Below are 19,427 nucleotides of genomic sequence, written 5' to 3' on the forward strand. Positions count from 1 at the left end.
CAGGCTAAAGAGTCCCAGGGCTCTCAGCCTGTCATCGTAGGGTCTGCTTCCCTGACCTCTGATCATGTGCGTGGCTCTTCTCTGGACTCTCTCAAGCTTCTCCACATCCTTTTTGAATTGTGGAGCCCAAAACTGGACGCAGTACTCCAGCTGCGGCCTCACTAAGGCCGAGTACAGGGGGAGAATGACGTCCCGGGATTTGCTTGAGAAGCATCTACGAAGCCAGCGTTTTGGTCGCTTTACTAGCCGCCGCATCGCATTGCAGGCTCATGTTCATCTTGTGGTCAATGATGACCCCCAAGTCTCTTTCTTGCATAGCGCTAACCAACATCGCACTGCCGAGCCTATAAGGACGCTGCGGGTTTTTTTTCCCAAGATGGAGAACCTTGTATTTATCGGCGTTGAACACCATCAGATTCTCATCCGCCCACTTGCTGAGCCTGTCCAGGTCAGCCTGGATCACCTGCCTGTCTTCTGGTGTGGATGCTTTGCCCCAAAGTTTGGTGTCATCGGCGAACTTGGCCAGTCCGCTTCTGACTCCAGTGTCCACATCATTAATGAAGATGTTGAACAGTATGGGTCCAAGGACAGAGCCTTGGGGGACCCCACTGGTCACAGGACCCCATGATGAGTGACTTCGATCGATTACTACCCTCTGGGTCCGACCACGGAGCCAATTTTCCAGCCAGTGGATCGTGGTGGACCCAAGGTGACAACTGGCCAGTTTCACCAAGAGGTGATCATGGGATACCAGATCGAAGGCTTTTTTGAAGTCAAGATATATGACATCAATCTCTTCTCCCTTGTCCAGGTGATAGGTCATTAGGCCATAGACACGGATTTGTGTGTTTTTTTTTGTATGTACCTCAAGGTACCAGGAGTGGCTCATGAATGCTGAGATGGTGGGGTGGATGGAGCATCTCACTGGAGTGTGGGGGAGTCCCTCGTGTACTTGGTGGCAGACCTGGAAGGGGACCAGAAGTACTTCCAGTCCACTTCTGGGTCCACTGCAGAGTGCTTGAGGGACCCCCTAACCCCCTGGCTCAGTGACTCATGCCTCCTGGGTCTGGGGGGGCACCCGGCATCCCCCCATGGCTGAATGGCTGAGGCAGGGTGGCCTGGAGGGGGTCCCCCTGAGTGCATGGGGGACCCCTCCGCACTCCTGTGGGATGCTCCATCCACCCCACCATCTCAGTGTTCACATGCCATGCCTGGTACCTTGAGGTATGCAGAAGAAACATAAAGCTCTGTCTATGGCTGAATCACTGATTCTCTGAATCAGAATTGAATCTTCAGATTCAGCCAAATTGAATCAGGACAGTGATCCAAATCATCAAATTGAAACACTGTCCCCTGAATTGGGCCAAATCTGAATCCAAATCGAATACTGCCCACTCCACACCCCCCTAGCAAACACCTATACAATTCACAAGATAAACATAGAAGGTGTTTGTAGACAACATGTCATTGCCCATTTATGCCACCACAACTGCATTTGTGTTCACACGAATGGGGTTTCCTGCCACTTTAAAAGTCTTTTTGGCATGTTACACTAACCCTGCTTGAATGTTTTATTTTGTGGCACTTGCCGCTCATGTCACCCTATCTATGGATTCATGTCATTCAAACAGTAAGCGACTCAACAACTTGTAATTATTTTCCCTCACCAACAGGTGGTGGTGTGCTATTTCTGTAGTGGCCAGTAGATACCTCTGCTATTTTCTTTTTTTTTCCCCCCTGCCCTCCATCTGTCCCTCTCCATGCTCCCACAGCTGACTGCAGGCTGCCAGAGCACAGTGTGGGGGCACAGAATAATTAATAAAGGTAAGTGGAGGAGCAACCTATTATATTGAAAATGTCTGTTACTGTTTACTAGGCCCTGGCAGTTTTGTCCCTATCTCCACCAGGGGTAATGTATGTGTTCCCTTTTGGGCATGTGTTCCCTTTTGGGCATGCAGCTGCCTGCATGTATGCAAGATAGTTTTACAAAAGACAGGAGGTCACATGAATCATTCTCTTTTAATAATCCTATGATGATTTTTATTTACCCTTTTTTTTCTTTTCAATACTAAAACCATGAGTGAGTTATATTAAATCTGTCTATGTGGTTTGGGAGACAGTGTGCACTGTGTCCCCACCGCCCTCCTGGAGGCATTGCTTGGGGGCATTTATAGAGTGATGGCATTACTGGAAACAGTTGCAGGGTGTACTGTTATGGGAGGTCCAATGCTTTCTTTATCCTCAGTACCAATGTACAGTGATCTTAACATGTTTTCTGTGATCCTGAAGCACCTTTTTACAAGAAATAATCGTCCCCAGTGGCAATGCATAGGGGGTGCATGTGCACCCCTAGAGAGCACTGGTGCACCTGCTGACAGCCAGCATTCTCCAGCAGGTGGGGAAGATGATAATGCTGGTGCCCCCCCTGAGAGTGCCGGTCAGGGAGTGGGGGCACCAGGAAAAGCGATCCCCATGGTCCCCCTGTGGCCAATTGCACCCATGCAGAAGTACCAGTGGCGTGCCCGGAAGTGTGGGATTGGCTACAGGGTACCCCCCTGGTCAGCATGATCTGCCACGGGAGACCCCCCCCCATCAGTTTGATCAGCCACAGGGCCACCCCCCCCCGGTCACTGACAGGCTGCTGGGGGGAGGCAAGTGCCCCCCTGACTCAGGAGGCACCAGTTGCCCATGGTCATTCCCCACCCCCTCTGCCCATCTACCCCAGAACCTGATAGACAAGGAGAAACAGCAGCAAGTGGCAATACTGGGCCAGGCATGAATGGGGGAAACTTCCTTAACATTTGAATGAAGGCAAGTCTTCTGTGTAATGGTTGGCTTTTGTTTTTTGCATCACCTCCAAAACACCCTCTCCATGGGCAAAGGCATGTTATGCCCCCCCCGCATCACAAAACTACAGTTCCCAGCACCCTCCAGCTGTCTGGGCTTGGTACAGTTTCTAAGGGGACCCCTGACTGACCCACAGATCACTGTCCTCTTTAAAATGTAAAAACTTTCACAAGAGGCAGGCAAGGTTGTTTGGGCAGGTGTGATATCTTTTATTAGACCAACTGCATAGTTCAAAAAAAAGTTATTGGCAAGCTTTTTGGTGCAGTCACTGTTCTTCAGGCATAGGGAGTCTCTGCTGGTCTATCACTTCAAGAAATGAGAGAAGCCAAAAGTGTGGCAGGATGTCAGTGAAAATGTACATAGATAGAAATTAGAAAGACAAAAGGTGAGGCAGAGAGGTAAAAGCGGGGGGGAAGGGGCAGAGAGCAGAGGAATAGAAAAAGGCTGAAAGGAGACAGTACAGTGATAGAATAGAAGGTGGAAAAGAGGCGGTCTGTGAAAAAGAAAATAGTTGAAGATCAGGAAAGCAGGACTGAGAGAAGTTAGAAGTGTGAGAGGATGCAGTGAAAGAGGAAAACAAACCCATTCAGTCAGGGAGCAAGGAAGAAGCTGTGTCAGTGATTCAAAGCCATTCTGGGCTAGTTTGCTTTTTGCTGACTTTAAATGCTTCAAATAATTTGCCTTGCTCCTGTTCAGTCTGAAGGCAAAAAGAGAAGCAAATCTCCTTGTGGTTACAATTGAATGGCTTCTTCTCCCCCCCCATGGGTTTGTTTGGCTTTTTGTGAAAAGGTTTTTGCATTTCAAAGAGGACAGTTTGCACCTTCTCCGGCTGAGCTTGTTTCCTTGGAGAAGCTGAGGGGTTTCTCCTCCTCCTGCCCCAGACAGGCATTTTCACTCCTTCACAAGATAAAGAAGGCAGGCAGACAGAGACAAGAGGACATGCAGTTTTATTGCACCTGAGCAACTGGTAAGAAGCACACACATGAGTGTTACTGCTGGCAACAACTAGCAGTGCTTATTCTTTCATTTGGTTAGGTTGCAATAAATTCTTTTACAATTTACAACATAAAAACATCTGTGTCTGTCTGCAGGAGTGTGCGGGGGAAGGTAGCAGAGGGGAGAATGAGCTGGGCAGTGGGGTATGTGGACTGGGGTAGGGGGTTGCTGCCTTGAGGCTGGCAGTAGTTTGGGGGGTTGGGGCACTCACTACACCAGCACCTAGCCAGCTTCAATCATGTCCCATGGGTGGAAGGGTTAAGTATACCTGTCATTGGCTGGCTGGGGGGCCAGGCAGTTGGGGAATGAATGAACGGGCTCCAGCTGAGGAGTGTGGTGGGGGAGGCATATTTCACCACAAGCCCAAAAACAATCCACCATTTCAAAAACATTTCACAACAACCCTCCAAAAAGCCGCATGTCGCACTAAACAAACATTCACAGTAGATTGTGGGCAGCGAAGGAGAGGGTAGGAAGCAGCCCCATTCATGTGTTGCCATGGAAACTGTTCCAAGCCCTGGTAGCTTGGGAATGCTGGGAAATGTAGTCGTAAAAACCAGAAAAGTAAGAGCTTGCTGCCCCCCATCAGCTGCAATCGCCAACCAACTGGGGCAGCAACACCCACCCACTACTCTCAACCCATACATTTCTGATATCATATCAGTTATATTATTTTAAAAAATCCTATATATACACACATTCTCATTACTTTGTAACATGGGGGGGGGGAGGGAAAGGGACAGGAGGGCATGATTCACATGGCTTCTTGTCGGCATCACCATGGGGTTGCCTACTGGGGTGAGGAAGCCATTTTTCATGTGCCTCCTGCTGTAATTCATTAGGAAAGACATCACTGGAGGTAGATCATATATGCCTCCCCCTGCTGGAATCTGCAGAGAATGATACACGGGACTCAAATCATTCAAAAGTGCATGTTGTGCAAACACAAACACAACACAACACAACACAACAAGCTGGGTTAAAATTTTTAAGGCATGGTTAACTAATGAGGATTAAACTCCATGTCATATATAAACTCCCAGAAATTTCAAATTACAATCCAGTGTTAAAAACTTTCTGACCTGTTGTGGTCTTTCTGAGTTTTTTGAAAACGATTATTTTTCTGTAGACAAAGCAATAAGTGAACGATAGAGCTGGCATTTTCCAAAAGGTGCCTTGAGTCTACTACGTGTCTTGAATATAAAAGGGTTGAGGAAAGATCTAGTACCCGTGTCTGTGTAGCCTATACTCCCATTTGATGATGATTCTCCATTGCCAAGAAAGCTGTCAGCCAACTGCTTATTGACAGTGTATAGAAGTAATTGAAAAATCATGGGATATGAAGTCAAATGTTTCACAGAAGTCAAAGTATACTGTGTCTACAAAGTTACATTTAGTAACCAAACTTGAAATCTCATAAAAGGATGAAAACAGGTTTGTTTCACATGATCTGTTTTCCATAAAAAAATGTATTGACTGTCATAAATTATACTTCCATGCATTAATTTCTTATTGCTTGAATTCTTTATCAGTTTTTCTATTCTTTTGTCTGGTTTCATATCATGTTGGGTGGTCTACACTTATGAGAAACATGCCACTTGACTTTTCTGAATGCTATTGCATTAGCACTCTCCAGGTTTTTAGAATTTCTTAGTATTCACAGATATATTAAAAATAAATGTTAGCAAACTATAGATCTCCTCAGCTCCCTTTAAGACTCTTTGGTGCAAGTTATTGAAACTTGCCTATCTAAAATGTTTAAACCCATATATATGTTGCTAAAATACCCGCTTTGATTATTAACTTACTGGAAAGTACTTCCTCTTTTATGTGGCGTGTTACAGCGGGGTCCTACAGGAGGGCTGTGATCTCCTTAAGGCCCCCTCTTCCATACCAAGTCAGCCCAAGGGCACCCTCTAATTCTCGCCCGCCACGTCTTTGATGTTTAGGTAAAGTTGGGAGGCTGCCTCATGTCTCCTTGGGCACGGTTGGTTGGGACCTCCGTCCCTGTGTTTTCCCAGACTCACCAGGGGTCTCCCTGTATGATGGGTGCTTCCCGGGCACCCTAGCCTTATGGGCTATGCGTGGCTCCAACCACCCCGATACCATGCCCCAAGCCTCGCAGATGGATTCGACGTTGGTCTGTCTCTATCTCTCTCTTTCTACGTACACTGCCGCCCCCTCCTGGGGCTCTCCTCACCCACTCCGGGCCTTCTCTGCGCTGTCACCCTCTCTCGGGGCCTTCTCAATAGTGCCCCCTCTCTGGGGCTCGTCGTGCCCACACTTGGGCTTCTCAAATATTGCCCCCTTCCTGGGGCTCTCCGCGCCCACACCTGGGCTTCTCAATAAGGTGCTCCCCTCTCCGGGGCTCGCCGTACCCAACTTGGGCTTTTCTAATAACGTCGCCCCCTTTCTGGGGCTCGCCATGCCTGCGCTGGGGCTTCTCAATAGTGCCCCACTTGGGGCTTGCTACACCTGCACTGGGGCTTCTCAAATGCCCTTCTCTAGGGCTGGGGTCTATACACCCTGTATGCTGCGCCCTCCTGGGCGCCGGGGTCCTCACACTCTGCTGTGAGGCCCCTTTGAGGATACTGTGCCCTCACTGGTGCCAGGGTCCCCACACTCCCGTGGGTTTCCCCTGAGTATGCTGCGCCCTCACTGGCGCTGGGGCCCCGACACCACTGTGGGTCCCTATGAGGCCTCCTCCAACCCCTTATAGCCTCACCCAAACCACCGGTGTAATAAACAATAACACAAACTCGAGCCTCCTGGCTATAACTCAAACACACGCCCTCTGGCTATAACAACATTGCTCAACTCTGGTGAAGCTGTACTTGCCATTAAGCTTCTCCTCGCATCCTAACTCCAGGAGCTCCTGCCCCTCTGGCTGCTGGCAGGGAACTGCCAGCCTAGCCTCAGCCTTGGGCTTTATATGAGCCAGCCTCTGCCTCCTACATGCAGCTGACCGCTGGCAGGTGTGGGTCATTTGCTCCCTCCAGTTGCCCTGGCAACCCACAGGTGGGCTTCTATTCCCTGCTAGTTTCTCAGTGCTCTGCGACATGGCATTAGCATATCATCCTTCTTTCAATATCAAATACAGAAATATTTAATAAACATTTCTACCTTTTCTTCATCTTTGTTAACATTTTTTTTTTTACCTCTGTGTACTAATTGGGCTAAATCATACATTTTGGCCTTGTATTGACATTCAGTTTCTCTTGGGAGTGTTGCTGTCATCCAAGGAGAAACCATGAGTATATACATGTTCAGGATTTTTCTCCCAGAGTAAAAATGACCATTCCAGGAGAAATAACCTGGGAACAATTAAGGTTAAATTATTCTTAGTTGAGCTTGTCCTGGGATAGAATTATAGATTAATAGAATCATAGAACCAGAAGGGACCTGTAAGACCATCAAATACAGTCCCCTGCCAAGGGCAGGAAGTTATTGGGCTCAGACAAACTCGACAAGGTGCCTGTCCAGTCTCATCTTGAACACCTCCAAGGAGGGTGATTGCACCACCTTTGCTGGGAGTATGTTCAAGATTCTGGTGACTCTTCCAAGTTTTTTCTAATGTCTAGCCTGAATTTACCCTCTATTAGTTTATGCCCATTGGTCCTCATCCTCCCTTCAGGTGCCTTTCTGATGAGTTGCCCCCTTAGTTCTTGATGCTCACCCCTGATATATTTGTAGCAGGCTGTCAAGTCACCTCTCAGCCTTCTATTACTCAGACTGAACAGGCCCAGTTCCCAGAATCTCTCTTCACAGGGCCTACTCTCCATGCCCTTGACCATATGGGTAGCTATTCTTTGTACCCCCTGAGGTTATCCACCTCCTTCTTGAAGTACAGTGCCCAGAACTGGACACAGTAATCCAGCTGAGGCCTCACCAACACCAAATATAGAGGGAGGAGTACCCTGGATCTATTGGCCACACATTGACTGATGGATGCCAGAGTTCTATTTGCCCTTCTGGCAACCTCATTACACTGTTGGCTCATATTCCTCTTCCAGTAGATCATGATAGTGAATGCCTGGATAGGCCATGGCTACTCTCAGAAGAGAACAAAATCCTCCAGCATCTCCCCTCTCCCCCTGGGGCACAATGTGTTGTTTGCTGAATTCTGTTGCTCCAGCAGGGAGTGAGCATGCCCCCTTCACACTTCCCACATTGTTTTGCAGGGAAACACAGGCTAACCATGGGCAGTCTGGGTCAGCCAATCAGGGCTGCCATATGCACTGCTGCCATCTGTCTCCAACCAGCCTAAGGGAGCCTGAAAAGCACACAGAAATGCACACAGCTCCCTCCTCCCATCCCCTCACCTCTGCTCTACTCCTACCTGCAAAGTGCTGATATTACAAAGTCTCTACTCTTCAGGGCCTCAGCATTTAAATGTCTGTACACACAGCTCTAGGTAATAGGGCTGTGCAAAGCTTCGGATCATGATTCGGATTCAGAGATGATTTGGATGATTCAGAGGCCAAATCAATGAATCTGAATCAAATCTCTAGAAGCTTTAGGCTTTCCAAATTTATTCAGAGCTTCTGAATCGATTTGGAAAAGATGCGGCGATTTGGAGATTTGGCCATAGGGTATAATGGGGAATCAAATAAATATCTATAACTTTGTTGTTGTTTGTCTGATTCAGATGAAACTTGCAGGGATGGTAGCCTCACTGAGGGCATGATGCCTGCCATGCATCAAGGTGATATTTGACAAAAAAAGATATTAAGACAAAAAAAGGTGTTTCTGGGAAACTGCACCTCAAAGTTCTGAAAGCAAAACTCATGTCACGTGTATATTAAGCCACAGTGGGGTGAAAACTTCAGGGATGGTAGCTCTTGCTGAGGCCTCAAAGTCTGACAAGTTTCAAGGAGATAGGTGCAGGGGTTTCTGGAAAACTGCACCTCAAACTGCTGACAAACAAAACTCATGACATAAGTGATACTGTGTGTGTGTTAAGGCACAGAGGGGTGAAAACTGCAGGCCTACTAGGGCCTGCTGCAGCCACAGAGCCTGCCAGCTGTCAAGGAGATAGGTGCAGGGGGAGTCTGGGTTCTGGGGGCCTGCAGCTCTGGCTGCAGGCAGCAAAACTCGTGACATGAGTGCTTGTGGAACTGTGTATGTGTGTGTTCAGGTGCGCTCTTCCTGGCACTGGTGCCTCTGCACAACATGGCAATGTGCTCCCATGAGGCCTCCTCCCCCACAAACTCATGGACTCAATATAGATTATATAGTGGAATTATAGTGGAATTCTGGCACACTGCAACCTGCGAGACAGCTGACTCCCCAGGTACCTCTGCACTTTTACCTCCATTTTTACTGACTGGCTTTCTTGCCTGCATTGCATGCCAGCCCAGCCTCTGACTTCTTTATTATTCCTTCCATCCAGGACCAGGAGACAACACCAACTGCAGGTACTTCCTCAGTTCAACAAAGGGTTTTTCAACCCAAAAGCTTCCTAAAATATATTTTTCTAACTATTTTGCTTTTTTTATAATAGACATATAAACATTAAACACAAGATAAGCCATCACACACCACAAGTAACATATATCCAACCCAACATCTTTACTTCTTGCTGTCAATTCCTTTATAAAAAGAAAGGCTCTGTGACAGTTTCATCTGGCTACCTTTGATGCTGCTGGTGCTATTGGTGTTGAGCCAGCTAAGTTATTTTGACCTTCCATCATTTATAGTGGTGGACTGGACCAAGGCTGTAGGGGAGGAGGAGACCTCATGAGGGCACACTGCCTTGTTGTGCAGAGGCCCCAGTGCCAGGAAGGGTGCACCTGAAGACACACAGTCCCACAAGCACCCATGTCACAAGTTTTGCCTGCCTGCAGCCAGAGGTGCAGGCCCCCAGAACCCAGACTCCCCCTGCACCTATCTCCCCCTGTACCTATCTCCTTGACAGCTGGCAGGCTTTGTGGCTGCAGCAGGGGCTACCACCCCTGCAGTTTTCACCCCCCTGTGCCTTAACACACACACAGTGTCACCTATGTCATGAGTTTTGCTTGTCATCAGTTTGAGGTGTAGTTTCCCATAAACCCCTGCAGCTATCTCTTTGAAACTTGGCAGGCTTTGTGGCCTCAGCAAGAGCTACATTCCATGCAGTTTTAACCCTGTTGTGGCTTAATATACACACGTGACAGGAGTTTTGCTTTCAGAAGTTTGAGGTGCAGTTTCCCAGAACCCCTGCACCTATCACCTTGACACATGGCAGGCTTCATGCTCTCAGCAGAGGCTCCCATCCCTGCCAGTTTCATCTGAATCAGCCAAAAAACAACAAAGTTATAGATATTTAATTGATTCCCCATTATATCCTATGGCCGAACCTCTGAATCGCTCCGAATCGGCTCTGAATCTTTTCTGAATTGATTTGGCTGAATTGAAGCAGAAAACCAGTTCAAATCTCTGAATCAAATTGGCTGAATCTTAATCGGCCGAATTTGAATTGAATAGTTGCCTATTTGCACAGGCCTACTGGGTAAATGTCTCTACTAGAACTAACCTGGGAGATTCTCCCAGATTATTTACGTGTGTGTAGTCTTCCACATCACATTTGTAGCCATATCTTCTGAACAGAATTCCTGTGCCTTGAGTTAGCTCATACTTTCTGTAAAGGTCTCCTTCTTGCAACTTTAAGGGATGCTGTATTCCCTTAAAGTTTTGAGCATTATTCAGAAATATTGAACAATATTCAGAAATACAGAAACACACTAAAAGCTAGTAATTGAACAACATTTGTAGAGCTCAAAAGCTGAAGTAAGAATTTCTGGGTGAGCACCGTATTTTTTTCTTAAACATTGAATCTGATAGCACTGTTTAACTGAAAGCACAACGATTCATGTGTTGGAATGATTGTCATGATGACAGAATACTTAGAAGATGGAATCACGTAGAGTATAAATGTTGTTAGCATTTTTTATTTTGGGAGTTTTTTTGTAATGTTGAGCAAACATACACTTGAGCAATTTAATAGATCAACTGAAATTTGTGTTTGGGATTGTTAAGAAATATAGGTAAATATTCCTACCAATTATCAGGTAATTTGTTAGATATCATTACTTCCTTATGTTATTTTGGGGTACCTACATATGACGGTTGATATGATTAAATTGTTATTATGACAATGGGTGTATTCTGAATGTGTCTTTAAATATGAATTCATCTTGTAGACAAGCTCTTAGTCAGATCCCTCCTACACAAGAAACAGCAGTGGGTCATTGAAAGTTAATAAGTGACTATTGAAGTAGAAAGCAGAGTTGGAAAAAAATCAGGATTCCTGGTTTGTAGGAAATTTCTTTTCTTTTTTCTAGTTGGTTTTGATCTGAATCCAAAGCCAACTTTTTTGTCTTAATATCTTTTCTGTTAAATGGAAAATCAGAGAACTTTTTATTTAGAAAGCACTGACACAAGTGCTTAGTCTACACGATGGGCCTCTTGCTGCTTTAACTAAAGGGGCAGAGCTATGACAGCTGGGCCCCCTGATGAACCACTCTATCAGCAGAAGGATTTTTAATGCTGCCAGCTATACCATGGCTGGACATATGCCAGCAAGTGCTGCCTTCTGTAAGCAGAGCTACATCTAGAGTTGGGGTTTTGCTGGCAAACCTATATCAGGTTTGGGAAGTGATCTTCACACCTCTAACTGACATAACTGCTGGCAGAACTTTTCAATGTATACAAGGCCAAAGTATTGCTGCAATATATAATGTTGCCAAACTTTGACTGTGTTCAGTGAACCTGGCTTTCAGATATGACTTGCAAAATGGAGCTCCTGCCAGGGTCCTAGAATCTTTGACTTCAGAGAAGCCCTCCCATTTAGATTACCCCAGAGCCATAGACTGTGGGAGCCTATTTCATGACTTCAGGAATCCAGCAGCCTGAGAGCTCTGCCTTGAGCTACAGATCTCAAGGATTTCTGGATCCCACATATGGAACTGCGAACTATGTCAGGTCAGAGTCTAAAACCTGATGCCTTGGCCAGACAGTACAGCTGCTCATCTCAGCCTGCCACCCCATACCTAGCCACTCAGGCTTGTCAGAGCTGGTGTAAAGCCTCCAGTGGAGCCTAACCTCCACCCATTCAGTGACTCCCTATCACTGAAGTGATTGACTGTGGTCAGGTGACCCTTTACTTCCTGCATATAAACTCCTGATTTGGAACAGGAAGTGTCTGGGAACAGCACAACCTGACCCAAGGCTGATTTGCTACTCCCTCTGGCTTGCTGCTTTGCTTTGTCCTCTGTTTGATCTCCTAGCTTCTTGATTTGCCTTCCCCCTGGATTTCTTTCCTGAATTGGCCTCTTGGCTTTCTGACCTAATTCAAGATTGGATTCTGCTTTCCCATACCCATCCTGGTTACTGGCCCAATCTTCAAGTGGCTCCAGACTTGGTCATCCCATGTCCTGGTGTGTTGCTGGTCTTCAGGTGAAGCCAGGGTTCCCAAAGCTTTTGTGCTTCCCAAATCTACAGTAGACATAGCCTAGAAGCTCTGAGAAATCCAACTCAATCCATAATTCTCAAGGCTTCCAGGCCTCTTGTCACAAAACCGTGATTTGGACCCCAGAAATCCTGGAACGTGTTACCAGAATCTGTGGGCCAAAGGAAATTCTGCATACTTGGATGACTCAGAGCTGGAATTTTTGGACTCTCAGGGTCCCTGTCAGGGCATACAGAACAATCTGCCTGGCACTCTGTCCTAGAGTCACAGACACTGGATTCCTGAACAATCTATTGCTCAGAGTCTGCCGGGTGGTCTGCCTAGATCTGCCTGGCTTGAACCCTCAGAATGTGTCTAGAGTTCCTGTGCTCTGTTCAGACTCTGGAGACCTAATATATAGTTATACCAAGCCCAGGCCTGCCACAGACAAGCCCCGGTCTGCCACAGAGAATCAAGTGCCACCCATTTGCTCCTGCACTAAGTCCAGCAATTGCTCAAAGTAGACAGCTTAAGTATGTACCCCAGCACTGCTCCGGAGCTTTCCCATGACAGAAAGCCAGAGAGTGGCCCTGGGGCACATAAGTCTCTGAAAGGAGACTCCAAAGGAGTCCAGGGAGTCAGTGAACAGGGAGTACAAACAGGGTAAGCAGTTTTCAGGCAGTTGCTGGCAGCAAGAGGAAGAAGGGGGAGAGAAGCCAGGCACCAGATCCTGCCCATGTAAGTGATCCAGCTTCCTGTGCCTTTGGTATGCTGTGTTTGTTTGTGTGTGTTTGGGGGATGTGCTCTGAGAAACTGAGAGTGATTGCAGACTGATGAGTGATTGCTGCATGGGCCTGACAAAAGCCCTATCAAGGGGGAAGATCCAGTCCAGGCCCAACAAGGCATAAAAGGAGACTGCAGGCAACCAGGGGGTCAGTGACCAAGGACTGCAAACCAGGTAAGTAGTTTGCAGGCAGTTTGCTGGCCAGTTCCTAGGCCAGTTCATGGGTAGTAGCATAGTTTATTACCATACAATGATGGGGATGCATCGTACCCTGTAGCTTCTTGCCTTGGCCGCAGCTGGTGCTCCCCCAGTTGCATCACTGAGGCCTCTGACCAGATGGAACCCATGGTTCTGGCCTCCACCCAGATGGAGCCCCTGGCTTTGGGCTGTGGGGCCTGTCTGACACAGCTGCCAGCAACTGAGAATGGGAGCAAGGTCACCTCTACCTGTGGAGTATGCAACTTAGTGAGGTCTCTGGAGTGCCAGGTGATTGAGATCCAGCCTCAGTTAGGTAGGCTTCATGCCATCAGGGCCCATGAACAGGAGATTGATGGCTACTGCTATCAGGCTCTTCTCCTACAGAATAAAGAGAGAAGAGTAGAGCTGTGAGAAGTTTTGGTAGCAGATTCAATTCAGAAGAGATTCGGCTTGATTCAGTGGCTGAATCACTGAATCCAAATCAAATCAGGAGGCCCATTAAAAGGTCCAAATCAATTTGGAAGCCTCTGAATTGATTCAGAAAAGATTAAGAAAAATTCAGAGATTTGTAAGACAGGTTTGCAGGAAACAGAAACTGAGAAGGGGGAGGGAGAAGAGGGGGCAAAAGACTGCTCTGATACTGACATCTGTAGCTGGCCAGTGACTGTGAATTTTCCCTGAGTTCCCTTCCAATCACAGTGCTCTGGGGGAGGGATGTAGAAAGAACAAATAAGGCTGTGTGTGAAGTGATCTTTGCCTTTTGTGATCTGTGTCTCTTGGACCAGCAGCATCTGAAAGGTTCTTGCTTGCTATCTAGTCTCTTGGTAGCTAGTCTCTCTTCTTCTTTGTTTTCCCTGACAGTGTGTCATCACTGTGCAGGAAAGCACAATGTATATTACCGACACAGACACATTTTGTAGCACACCAAACATTATGAAGTGTGCTGGAAAGGCAGGTGCCAGGTCTTCTGGAAGGGAAGGGAAAGGGGGCAGAGGGAGAGCTGCAAGTTCCAGTCCCCCCTCCCCACAAACATAGACACACCCTCTTTTCTGGCAGCGATGAGTCTTCTGTTGCTAGGGGGAGCAAGGAGGTGGAAGCAGTGTCTGCACCTGCACCACCTCCATTAACACCAGTAATAATCACCAGCACCAGCATGACAATCTCCACCCCAATTTCAGTTCCCAGTTTGAGCCTTCCAGTGCCAGAGGAGGAGACAGATCTGGAAGCAGAGGAGCTGAGTGCCATATCTAAGGAAATTCTGGGGAAGGAGGGGAAATATGAGTATGTGCGCCACACCCCTCAAAATTCCCCTGGAGTCAGGTCTCTTCTGGAAGGCACTTTGGAGGAGGTTGTGGGGGCAGGTGGCTCAGCTCCTCCTGTTGTTGTGCCTCTGCGTGGTGAGGAGGGGGATAAGGTAGGATTTGCACACTCAACCCAGAAGTGGGTGGGTAGTGTAGTGTGGGATCATTTTGAAGTGGCAGATGATCCCAGGTAAGCTACCTGACAGCACTGCTGACAGCAGATCAGCCAGGTCAAGGAGGTGAAGCACTTCACCACCACGGCAATGCTGCTGCATCTCAGGAGGCAGCATCCCCTTGCCCTTGTTCCTCCTCAGCCTGGCACAGGTGGGAGTGTGCCCAAAAAGAAGTCCCCCTCTTGCTCCAAAGCCCCCATCCCCAAGAAGCAGAGGCAGGCCACCCCAGAACATTGGGGGAAAGGTGGAGACAAAGAAGGTGCATTTCCAAGGCAAGTGAGGTCACCCAGAGCATTGGGGAGATGCTTGTTCTGGATGGCTATTCCTTCTCCTCTGTTGAGCAGCCAGGGTTCAGGCAGCTTATGGTGCTTGTGGTCCCATCCTACCAAGTGCCCACAAGCATCACCTTTAGTAGGACAGTGGTGCCCTCCCTGTAAGAGGCATGCAGGGAATACTTGAGGGAGGAGCTGCGGAAGGCAGGGCGACAGGTAGCTTTGCATTTTACCTCAGATATCTGGAGCTGGAATGGAGGCCCACCATGAGGAATGCCCAGAGCAAGAGGGTCAGGATTCCAACTGGTCTGAAGGCAGGGACAGGGCCTAAGGGTTAGCCAAATATCCCAGAGAGGGGACCATAGCTGGAGGGGGTAAGGGATACAATCTGCAACACATGGGCCACAGTGTATGGAGCTGCAGAATGGATGTCACCTCTAGACATCAGGGGCCTAAATGATGCCCCTGATATGGGGGGGAAGGGGATGTAGCAGGTAAAAGTGGAGAGGTACCTGGGGAGTCAGATGTCAGGCAGGTTATAGTGTATCATAAATCCAGTGTTTATATTGAGTCCATGACCTTTTGTATAAACCTGCATTCCATCCAGGAAGAGCACACACACCAACTGCAGATGCTTCCTCAGCCTGACAAAGGGTTTTTTAAACCCCAAAGCTTGCTAAGATATATTTATTCAACTACTCAATTGATCTAATAAAATATATCAGATTGACCCAAATAACCTTGTCTGCCTATGTCCTTTTACCAACATGGCTACAACCTACACAAGTGACATGAGTTTTGCTTTCAACAGTTTGAAGTGCACTTTCACAGAAACCCCTCCACCAATTTCTTTGAAACATGGCAGACTTCATGCTCTCAGAAGGGGCTACCATCTCTGCTGCATGCATCCTGCTCTGCTTTAACACACACAAGTGACATGAGTTTTGCTTTCAATAGTTTGAGGGGCACTTGCACAGAAACCCCTGCACCAATTTCCTTGAAACATGGCAAACTCTATGCCCTCAGAAGGGGCTACCATATCTGCTGTTTGCATCCAAATATGCAAAAAGATGACAAAGTTATAGGTATTTTAGTGATTTCCCCATTATAGTCTATGGCTGAATCTCCATTTCAGTGCTGAATCTCCAAATCGGAATTGGCTGAATCAAATCGGGACAGTGACTCAAAACACTGAATCAAATCACTGTCCCTCTGAACTGGCCAAATCCAAATCCAAATCAAATACTTGCCACTTGGCACAGGCCTAGAGAACAGCATGGATTCCCAGCTACGTGAAGATGGACTACAGGAAGATCAACTGGGACCTTCACCCAGGAGATGCTTGGAAGATGGTTTTCTTGGGCCCCAAGACACACAGTACCAGGGTCACTCCTCCCTTGTGGTGGAGCAACAGGTACGCACCTCACCAGCAGAGACATCTGCAGAAAAACTGATTCTGGATGAGGGGAGGCAGGTACTTGCCACCCCTTAGAATAGATGCAGGGTGGTCATAGTGAGTGACTCCCTCCTGAGAGGAACAAAGGGATAAATCTGCTTCCCTGACCCCCTCTCCCATGAGGTGTGATGCCTCCTAGGGGCCCATAACCAGGATGTGGCAGAGAGGATTCCTAAACTCATCCATCCCTCAACCACTACCCCATGCTCCTCATCCATGTGGGCATGAATGACTCAGCTTGGAGCAATCCTGGCCGGGTCAGGAGTGACTACAGGGTTCTGGGGCTGGGCTTAAGGAATTAGGGGTTCAGGTAGTTTTCTCCTCCATCCTTCTGGTTGAGGGCCATGGGCCTAGAAGAGACAGATATATCGAAGAGGTAAACTAAAGGCTCTGGTGATGGTACTATCAAGAGGGTTTTGGCTTCCTTGACCACAGCACACACTTCAGAGACAGAGGTCTTCTGGGAAGGAATGGTACTCACCTCATGCTGGAGGGAAAGGCTCTTTTCTCGGCCAGCATTGCCAAACCATTACAGCAGGCAACTACAGAAAGGACATTAGCTGAGGGAATGGAGCTCTCTCAGTGTGACAGGAAACTGAGGACCTCCAGTGGAGCACTCAAATACCTGTAGACAAATGCTAGAAGAATGGGGATCAAACAGGAAGAACTGGCCCTCCTGCTTTCCAGCAAGGACTATGATATCATAAGGATAACAGAGGGACTCTACCCATGATTGGGCCATAGCTATAGAGGGCTACACCTTGCATATGTGGGATCACATGGGAAAAAGGGTGGAGATGTAGTTCTATACGTAAAGGAGCAGTACACTTCCTTGGAAGCTCAAATGGTTACTAAGGAAGGGTGACTTGAGACCCTCTGGGTCAAGATACAGGAGAGATATGGCAAAAGGGACCTAACTGTAGAAATATATTGCATACCTCACAATCAAGATGAGGAGCTAGATCTGGAATTCTCTAGAGAACTGGAAGAGGCTATGGGATATGACTGCAGGAAGAGCACAGGTTGGTAAAGTACAAAATCTTGACAAGATCCTTGGTGCACAGAAGTTGTATGCAAAAAAGGTGCCACAGGGGCCAGGAGACCATCTTGGGGAAGTCACAGATCTTCTGGAAAAAGAAAAGGGAGGCTTACCAATGATGGAAATTAGGAATAGTCCCCAAGGAGAACTACATAAAATTGGCCCACACCTGTAGGGGGCAGATTAGAAAAGTAAAGGGGGTGACCGAATTTAGGTTAGCAATCAAAATCAAGGACAATAAGAAATACTTCTATAGGTACATAGGTAACAGGAACAAAACCAGTGGAATCGTGGTACCACTGCTCAGTCCATCTGGACATTTGATCACTGACACCAAGGAGAAAACTGAACTCCTGAATGTGTAGTTCACATCTGTATTCCACTAGTCTAAGAGTGGTAGCCTGCTGAATGCAAATATGACACAGAATATTCACATTTCTTTGATGTCCTAAAGGCTGTCTGTGATCTACAGGTCCTTGAGTCCTCCCCTCTGTTGTCTGATGATGGGACCACGCTGCTAACTGATAAGGCCCAGATCCTCCAGATATGGGGTGAACACTTCAGCACTGTCCTCAATCGCACCTCGTCCATCAACATGTACACCATACACAAGCTGCCTCATATCACCGTCAACACCTCTCTTGAAGCTCCACCTACAATTCTGGAAGTCCAAAAGGCCATTCAAAAAATGTCTAGTGGCAAAGCTCCTGGAGTTGATGTAATTCCAGTGGAAGTCTACATATCAGCTGGTCACAACCTCATGGAGAAACTAACTGAGATCTTCTGCAGTATGTGGGCGCAGAAGGTAGTCCCTCAAGAATTCAAGGATGCCTCCATCATGCAAGAGGAAGGGAAATAGACAACTCTGTGATAACCACAGGGGCATCTCCCTCCTCTCAACTGTGGCAAGATACTCATGAGAGTCCTCCTCAATAGGCTGACTGACCATCTAAATGACCTACTTCCTGAGAGCCAATGCAGCTTTAGAAAAGGATGCAGAACCACTGACATGGTGTTTGTGGCCCAGCAACTTCAAGAAAAGTGCCAGGAATGTCAACCTTCTCCTCACGTTCATCAACCTAACCAAAGGCTTCGACATGGTGAACCACGAAGGCCTCATGAAGAAGTACGGATGCTCCCAAAAATTCATCAGTATGGTCCAACAGTACCATGATGGCATGCATCCTTGTGAATGGCAAATGCTCTGACCGTTTTCCAGTCACAAATGGTATCAAGCAGGGCTGTGTGCTTGCACCTATCCTCTTCAGCATGGTATTCTCTGCCATGCCGTCGGATGCCCTCCAAGATGATAACCTTGGTATGGAGATCAGGTACCATTTTGACGGAGATGTCTTCAACCTGCACAGGCTTCAAGTGAGCTCCAAAGTCTAGACAGCCACACTTCGTGACTTCCTCTTTGCTGATGACTGTGCATTATGTGCAGGCTTACAGGCTGACATGCAATGGTCCATGGACCTATTCTTATCAGCCTGTGACAACTTCAGCCTCACTATTAACATGAAGAAGACCAAAGTGATGTTTCAACTTGCACCTGGCATCCCAGGAACCATATGTCTCAGTTAAAGGCCAACAACTGTTGATGGTTGACAAGTCTGTCTGTCTAGGCACCCCGTTCTCCTGTGCTGTCCACATCAATGATGAAGTCAATGCAAAACTACTGAAAGCTAGTGTGGCCTTGGGCATAATCTGTAAGTTGGTCTGGGACCACAAAGGCATTAGAATATTGATGAAACTGATGGTATATAAAGCCATCATTCTTCCAACCCTCCTTTATGCCTGCAAAACCTGGACCATCTAACAGCATCATGTCAAGAAACTACACCACGTCCACCTGTGCTGTCTGTGGAAGATACTAAAAATCAAGTGGCAGGAAAAGATTCTAGACACTGAGGTGCTTGGAAGATCAGCTCTC

Source organism: Alligator sinensis, unplaced genomic scaffold (assembly GCF_000455745.1).
Source record: "Alligator sinensis unplaced genomic scaffold, ASM45574v1 scaffold46_1, whole genome shotgun sequence".
In the NCBI taxonomy this organism is placed as follows: Eukaryota; Metazoa; Chordata; order Crocodylia; family Alligatoridae; genus Alligator; species Alligator sinensis.